This window comes from Felis catus, chromosome B1 (assembly GCF_018350175.1).
Source record: "Felis catus isolate Fca126 chromosome B1, F.catus_Fca126_mat1.0, whole genome shotgun sequence".
In the NCBI taxonomy this organism is placed as follows: domain Eukaryota; kingdom Metazoa; phylum Chordata; class Mammalia; order Carnivora; family Felidae; genus Felis; species Felis catus.
The window spans coordinates 87,552,100-87,559,874 of record NC_058371.1 but is presented as its reverse complement, the minus strand read 5'-3'; the positions used below and the strand labels follow the sequence as shown (position 1 = coordinate 87,559,874).

Genomic DNA, 7,775 nt, shown 5'->3' with positions numbered 1-7,775 from the left:
AGGGAATTGAGCGCTGGGAGGTCACCAGCAGAGCTTCCTAAGAGGATGCATGTGCCGTAGGAGAGGACCCCGATTTGAGCTTCTGTCACTCGCAGAAGCAAAGCAGAACCCCGAGAATCAATCAAGAAGAAACTGCTTATTATGTGCTCAGTTACACAAAAGATATTTTTCTCTTTCCTTTCCTCCTTTCCAAGCTCCAACACTCTGGAGGATCCAGAGGTGATAAGAGTAGGGATACCAGATAAAATACATGATGCCCAGATCAACTTGAATTTCAGATAAACAGTAACAACAATGAGCATAACTTGTACTATGAAATACTTGGGTTATACTTATAATAAAAATAATTTGTTTATCCGAAACTCAAATCTAACTATTTTTCTTTTGTGTCTACTTTTGTTTTTGATAAATCTGACAGCCCAATCTAAGACGAGGAGACAGGCTCTCAGGATTAGAGCTTTCCCACCCCTCCCCCAAACATCATTTTTTTTTAGGCTGATCAGTAAGGGAGGACAAAAGGAGAGTTTTAGATCAGAAATGAGATTGAAATGCTAAACTATTCTGGACCATACTAGCCTTTTTTTCTATGAAATGGAGAAAGTTCTAGAGTCTACATAAATCTCTTTAAATGGTGACAAGGAGAAAAGTAACACATATTCATGTTTTTGGGCCCCACCGCACCAATTTCAGGTTTGCCCAACAAGAAAATTAAATTCAAGAGCTTGATAAAATGTCCAAATACAACCTTGGGTTGTCATTAATTCTACTGTGAAGACTATCTACACACAGACTAACGACTACCATCCCTAGAAATAGATACAATGTGTTTTTGAAATAATGGCTGGCTGTGAAAACAGATGTAAGAGTTTTTATGTGGGTTCTCAGACATCAGTGCAGGCTTGGGAAATACCAGATAGCTGAGATGGTGATGAAAATGGGGACTTTCCAATCCCTTCTTAAAAGCCCCTGTGCAGACCTAAAGTACTTGGCTGGAGGTTCAAGTGGAATAACATGAATGCAGCTTTGATAGAGCTTGCTGACCATGCTGATTCCTCTGCGGTGTCCAGGAACTCTTATAAAGAAGGATGTATAGAAAGTGATCCTTAAATCCCACCTCAGATGCTCAGTATTTTTTAAAAAGACTGAATGAACCTCTTCCTAAAGAAAGAATATCTCTGTAAGAATGCCCTACATCTCAGAACCTGGCATCCCTCCCTAAAATGGGCACACCACCAGAAACACAATCTCATTTCATAGAAGGGACAGAAAAGTGTGCAGTCCAGTCTTTTGTGGTAAACAGGAAGACATAAAAATATAAGTAATTCTGAACTTGTCCCACGGGGAAGACACTTTGGAGCCCTAGTTAGAATAGGTTGTTTAGATGTGAGCCCACTCTTCTCCTGCAGTTAATGAAGCTTATTTGGGAAGAGGGAAAGAGGGAAGAGATAAAAAGTTTTTACAGTCACCAAGATCTGTGGCAGGGCTATTTAGTGATGATTTCCATGGCTTGAGACTCAGTAAATCTTCTTCTGCTTCTATGAGTGAGTGCTCAGGTATCAGAGGCCAACTTGGTAGATCTTATGAACTGATAGGATTCTACCTGAGAGTGAAAGATAATACAGAAGGCCTAACTCGTAGGGATAGAGATACATTGTCTTCCACAAGCTTGTCAGAGAAGCCCTTTCTGAGAAGGTAGCATTTAGGATAAGAAGTCAGCCTTGCAAATAGCAAACGGGAAGAGCAACCCAGACAGTTGAAACAGCACAAGGTAGGATTCAAGGTCAAAAGGAGCACGACATATTTGAGGTATGAATAGAAGTCCATTGAGTGGGAACGTGGTGAGAGAGCAAATGGCTCAAAGGAGTTAGGGAGGTAAGTTAAAAGTCGAGCAAAAAAAAAGAATAAATGAGCAAATAAATGTGCGATTACTATAAAGCATATTTGCATTCCACTTATCAGTCAAATTCGGGAAGAAAGGATCTTCTAAGCACAAAGTGAGTAGCGACTGTTTTATACAGAAAAGGAAGGCAAAAATCAATCCTCAGAACCTGCAGAAATAAAAGAATTTAAAGTCTTGGAGAAAGCCAACACGAACGTGAGAAGTAGATACAGGGCTTCGCAGTAAGGAAGACACCCTTCTCCCCACCTTTCAAGAAAGCTGATGAAGAAGAAATTTCCCCCCAAGGTTCCCACACTGGGAAAGCACCAGTACAAAGAAAAGCCCCCTTGTTTCTTTCCATGGACAGTGGAAAGTTTCTGCTTTGTTTTTGCTTTTGTGTGTGTGTGTGTGTGTGTGTGTGTGTGTGTGTGTGTGTATTTTAGTGAGATAAAAGCTATTTACTGACACTGAGTAAAACATATACAAAGAATTCTGAGGAACAAGCTGAAAACTTTCCCTTGCTTATTTTCTCACACAGAGACCCATATTGCCCTGAAGGCAGGATGTACCAGTTTTCCTTTCTGGAAAAGCAAACAGGCAGTGAGCTTCACTGAGAGAGCAGATTTTGTCCTTAAAGACCTGCAGGGCAGAGATCTTTCTAACGAGTGCTAGTAGGTATGGTTGCCCCCAGTGCCAAGACAGACAGGGCCAGCTAAGGGAATCGAGGGCACAGACTAGTGTCCGTAAAGCTTCAAGAAGACCATGGCTCAAAACATGTTAAGGGATATCCTGTGTGCTTAGGATTTTCTTACCAGGGAAAGAACACCCCTTAATTGGCTTTTGAGAAGACAGTAGTCATTCCCACTGACAATAAGTAAGTATGACAGAGTCATAGTGAGAAGAATTATTTAGATAACTATGACCATAACTGTCAATTTCTAGACTAAGTAGAATTTAGTCTTCAAAAAAGAGATCTTTCAATCATGAAATTTTGGAACTGGAAGATAACTGGAAGTACAAGTCATTAATCTCCCTATTTTTCAAATTAGGAAAATGAAACAGAGACAAAGCAGGTGATTTAAAGACAGCTATAACAGGTGCAAGGTCTATGAGTTTCATGTGCTCTCCCCCTCATTCTTCTTACTGCTCCCAAGGGCGGTATAAACGAGACTCCTAAGACCTCCGAAGAGTGTAAAGGGAGTCCAAGCACAGCATGCCTATTTGTGAATTTAATCAGTGGAAGTTTTCATCTATTTACTTATTGCAAGAGAAAAACTGGGGCAAGGGTATGCTTAACATCTCCTTCTTTGAGAGTACATAGCCATATGTACGTGTTGCCTACGGAAGTCTACCACAGCTAGCTCAGTGTACTTGGAGCAGAAGCGAGCATTGATCAGAGGAGAAAATGAGTAAGACTCTGGACTCAGAGACATAGGTTTGTAACAATGCTTTGCCAACAAAATGTACTTCAGAGAAAGTAGTTGTTCATTTTTAATTAAATCACCCTTTTATTTCAAGGGCAAATACATCTGTTTTTTAAGTATAGAGAGTAAAAGAAAAAATTAAAATATAAAGAGCTTAAAAAGGGGCAATAATTCAGAAATAATTACCAGGATCAGTAATTTTAAGAGTTTGGGACTCTGCATATTTCTGATGTCAAAATTTCAAAGTGAATTTTAGAACTCTTGCATCCCAGAGCGTATTTAATACCTTTGCAAATAATCAGCTCTTGTTTTTATTTGTATTTCACTATCAAGAACATGCTTTTCTCCCTTGAAGGTGCAATTAAAAATAATGATAATAATAATAATATATGAACTGCTGTTTTAGATAGTGTGATCTCTTAAAAATGTTATCATCTCTCTGACTCGCTCTATTCCATTTCAATCTATAGTTCTGTAAGCAACAAAATGATGTGGTAGGCAGAATAATGGACCCCCAAGAGAGTTCTAGGTCCTAATCCTCAGCACTTGTGACTATGTTACTTTACATGGCAAAGGGGAATTACCTGTGCAGATGGAATTAAGGTTGTTGATCAGCTGACTTTTGGGATGAGCACTGGGTGTTGTATGGAAACCAATTTGACAATAAATTTCATATATTGAATGAATGAATGAATGAATGAATGAATGAATAAATAAATAAATAAATAAATAAATAAACTAATTAGATGTCTGAAAAAAAAATAGAGGGATTGAGGCACCTGGGTGGCTCAGTCCGTTGAGCATCCAACTTCATGATCTCACAGCTTGTGAATTTGAGCCCTGTAAATCAGGCTCTGTGCTGACAGCTCAGAGCCTGGAGCCTGCTTCGGATTCTGTATCTCCCTCTTTCTCTGCCCCTCCCCCCACTCATGCACGCGCGCTCTCTCTCTCTCTCTCAAAAATAAATAAGCATTAAAAAAGTTTTTAAAAATAAAATGGGGGGGGTATTCTGGATCATCCAGAAGGGCCCAATTAATCACAAGGGGTCCTTAAATGTGGAAGAGGGAAGCAGAAGAGTCAAGTGTCAGAATTACACAATGTGAAAAAGACCTGCATAGCCATTGCCAGCTTTGAAGACAGAAGGGGCCCGAGCCAAGCAATGTCGGGCATTGTCTCCACGAGCCTCCAGAAAGGAACTCAGCCCTGACCTCATCTTGATTGTAGCCCAGTGTGACCTACATTGGACTTCTGACCTCTAGAGGTCCAAACAATGAGACTAAGATGATAAACTTGTATTGTTTTAAGCTACCAAGTACGGTAGTTTGTTACAGCAGTCACAGAAAACTAATATACATGACAAGGGAATATAAAATCACCCAGGTTTGCAAAAAATATTAAATAAGTTAGAGTTAAGAAAAATAATTGAATTTGGAAATTAACTTCTCCACAATTTCATGCCACACTTTCCAAAAGGAAATTAACAAATTCAGCTTCTAAAAGAACATGAAAGTGGTGTTGTTTGCACAGAATATACAACTTGTTTAATGTTATTTTACCCTAACCATATTCTCTATTCTTCATGATTATTCCTTTTAAACTTCTGAACTATTATAAATTTAAAAATAAAACTAATCTGTACCATTTTAGTTAAGTATTCTAATCAATCACTCAATATTTGTTGAGTTCTCTCTGCGCAGCTGTTCTCAGAGAATTTACTGTTTATGTTAAAAGATTAGTTTTTATTTTTTAACATAAAAAGAGTGGTACAATAAAAGTAGGGATTTTACAAATGAATTTTACAAATTCCATTAGATGGAATGATTCGAGAATATTCTAATAAATATTCATGGAACTATTAACAAAAAGGTATTTTTATTCAAGACTTTAAGGGGTAGTATAAAGCTTAGTCTGAGATAGATCTGCAAACTTTCAAAAACCAGAAATACAACAACAGCTCTTTTAAACATGTGATATAAATATCAGTGCTTAATTTTTAGAAAAATAGTTTGATTTACATTTGTATTATAAAATAATGAATATCAATCATTATTAATAAACACATATGACTCTATTTGAATAATCTTATCCTTAAAAGAGAAAACTTAGCATTACTCACCACATACTACAAAATCTCTGATTACTTGGACATTTTTGCCTTCACATATGTTGTGTTTATTATCGCTATCCTTTATGAGAATTTATTTTCAAATTACAAAAGCAGCACATGTTCATTTTAAATAGAGAATAACATAAATATGGTAAAAGAAAAAAATGACAAATCTTGTCTTCTCCAATCATTGTCTCCATTAAGATACCAATATTAATAGCTTGGCATATGCTCTTATTAACATTTTTGTATGTTAACATAAACTAATCAATGCGTGTTCCTAAGTATCAGAGGGTGTTATTGTTGTTTTTACAAAAGTATGAACTTTCACTATACAAATGAGTCTTTTCTTGAGTCTGTTTTCCTTTTACTAATGTTTCACGGATGTCAGTATTGTCACTAACCGCATAACATTCCATAGTTTGGACAGTAACACAGCATAATTTCTCCAACATTTCTCTATTGAGGACTATTTTAGATTGTTTTCAATTTTTATCACAGAACACAATGTTGATTCACATGTCTTTTTTGTATACACAAAATATTTACGGCTTATGTTTTTCAGATAGATTCTACAAAACACACTGCTGTGTTAAATGTATACTCTTAATTTTAATAGGGGCGCCTGGGTAGCTCAGTCAGTTAGGCGTACGACTTTGGTTCAGGTCATGATCTTACGGTTCGAGGGTTCAAGCCCTGCATAAGGCTCTGTGCTGAGAGCTGAGAGCCTGGAACCTGCTTCAGATTCTGTGTCTCCCTCTCTCTCTGACCCTCCCTTGCTCGTTCTCTCTCTCTCTCTCAAAATAAAAAGCATTAAAAATGTTTAATTTTAATAGATATTATAGATTAAATTCAAGAGTCAGATTACATTCCAAGAGTTGTGGCAATTTGACTCACAGACAGTACATGAAAATATGCATCAGTTATCTAAATAACTGGATGTTTCAATCTCCTGATTATCAACAAACTTATGGTTGAAAATGGAATCTCATTGATCTTTTAATTGAATTTCACTCAAATTAAGCATTTCTTCCTATACTTCTTTTCCATTTGCATTTCTATTTCTGTGGAGGCCTGATTTTGTTTTTTGTTCCTTTTTTGTACTGAATAGCTTTCCCTTTCATTTCATTCTTAATTGGTAGGAGCTTTTAATATTTAGAGATATTTGTACTTATTCTACCATATGTCTTATAAATATTTTCTCTCAAATAATTTTTATATTTTGATGTTTTATTGTGTCTTTTTCCACATAGAAAATTTTAATTTTTATATAAAAAATTTGTCATTTTTTTTACTTTTGAGGCACCACTGTAATTTTTTATTGAGAGGAAAGTAGTAATTAAGCACTTTGCATTAGTCCTACTAGTTTTCCATTCATTTCTTAATTCACTAAATTCAATATTAAAAATATCCTGAAACTTGCGTACGTACCAAACTCTCTAACATTATAGTTTACCAAAAATTATTTTCAAAACAAAGTAATTCCTAAATTTAAAAATTCCTAATTTAAAAATTCCTAATAGGGGCGCCTGGGTGGCTCAGTCGGTTAAGCGGCCGACTTCGGCTCAGGTCATGATCTCACGGTCCGTGAGTTGGAGCCCCGCCCGCGTCGGGCTCTGTGCTGACAGCTCGGAGCCTGGAGCCTGCTTCCGATTCTGTGTCTCCCTCTCTCTGACCCTCCCCCGTTCATGCTCTGTCTCTCTCTGTCTCAAAAATAAATAAACGTTAAAAAAAATAAAAAAAAATTCCTAATAATTTTTTAAATGACATACACCTATAGAATTTGAATTTAGAGAAGATTATCATCTTGATTGTTGATAATTGATATTTGCTGAGTTAGTAGCAGTGTCACTGGCTAAATTACTCCCTAGAACATTCAGTATATTCTGTCATTATCAATATGAAATGTTGCACCTTTAAAATAAGACACAATAAACACATGTATCCATGTGTTTGTCTGTAAACAAATGAATAAATGTAGAGATAGATTAATAGCTTGGAGCCAGGTAAATTAGCAGGGATGGTAGGGATAATATGTGAGAAAAATTCAGTTTAGGGTAAAATTTTGCCATATTCTGTTACCTGAATCTTCCTAAATCTATCTATCTCCTTTATGGTAGTATGAAGGTCTGAACACCATTACATGAGAGATTAGGAATTGGCATCATTCTGAAAACCCATTACACCGCTGTATCTCATTCAGTTGAATAGAATGCAAAAGGTCGGCCTGGCATTCACATTCTCTTTTCTCCAAGGAAAATCCACTGATTTCAGAATTCTCATCAATCAGCTCTAGAAGCTGAGCAGAGCTTTTGACATCTTTGTGAAACAAAAGGGGATAAGTCTTGGACTTAAAGGTCCTGGG

The 7,775-nt window shown here is 36.7% G+C and overlaps 1 pseudogene; it reads left to right on the top strand.

The window, feature by feature from the left end:
- The first annotated feature begins 1,011 nt into the window (after positions 1-1,011).
- LOC101099120 overlaps positions 1,012-7,775 on the top strand; it is a 49,806-nt pseudogene continuing 43,042 nt past the window's right edge.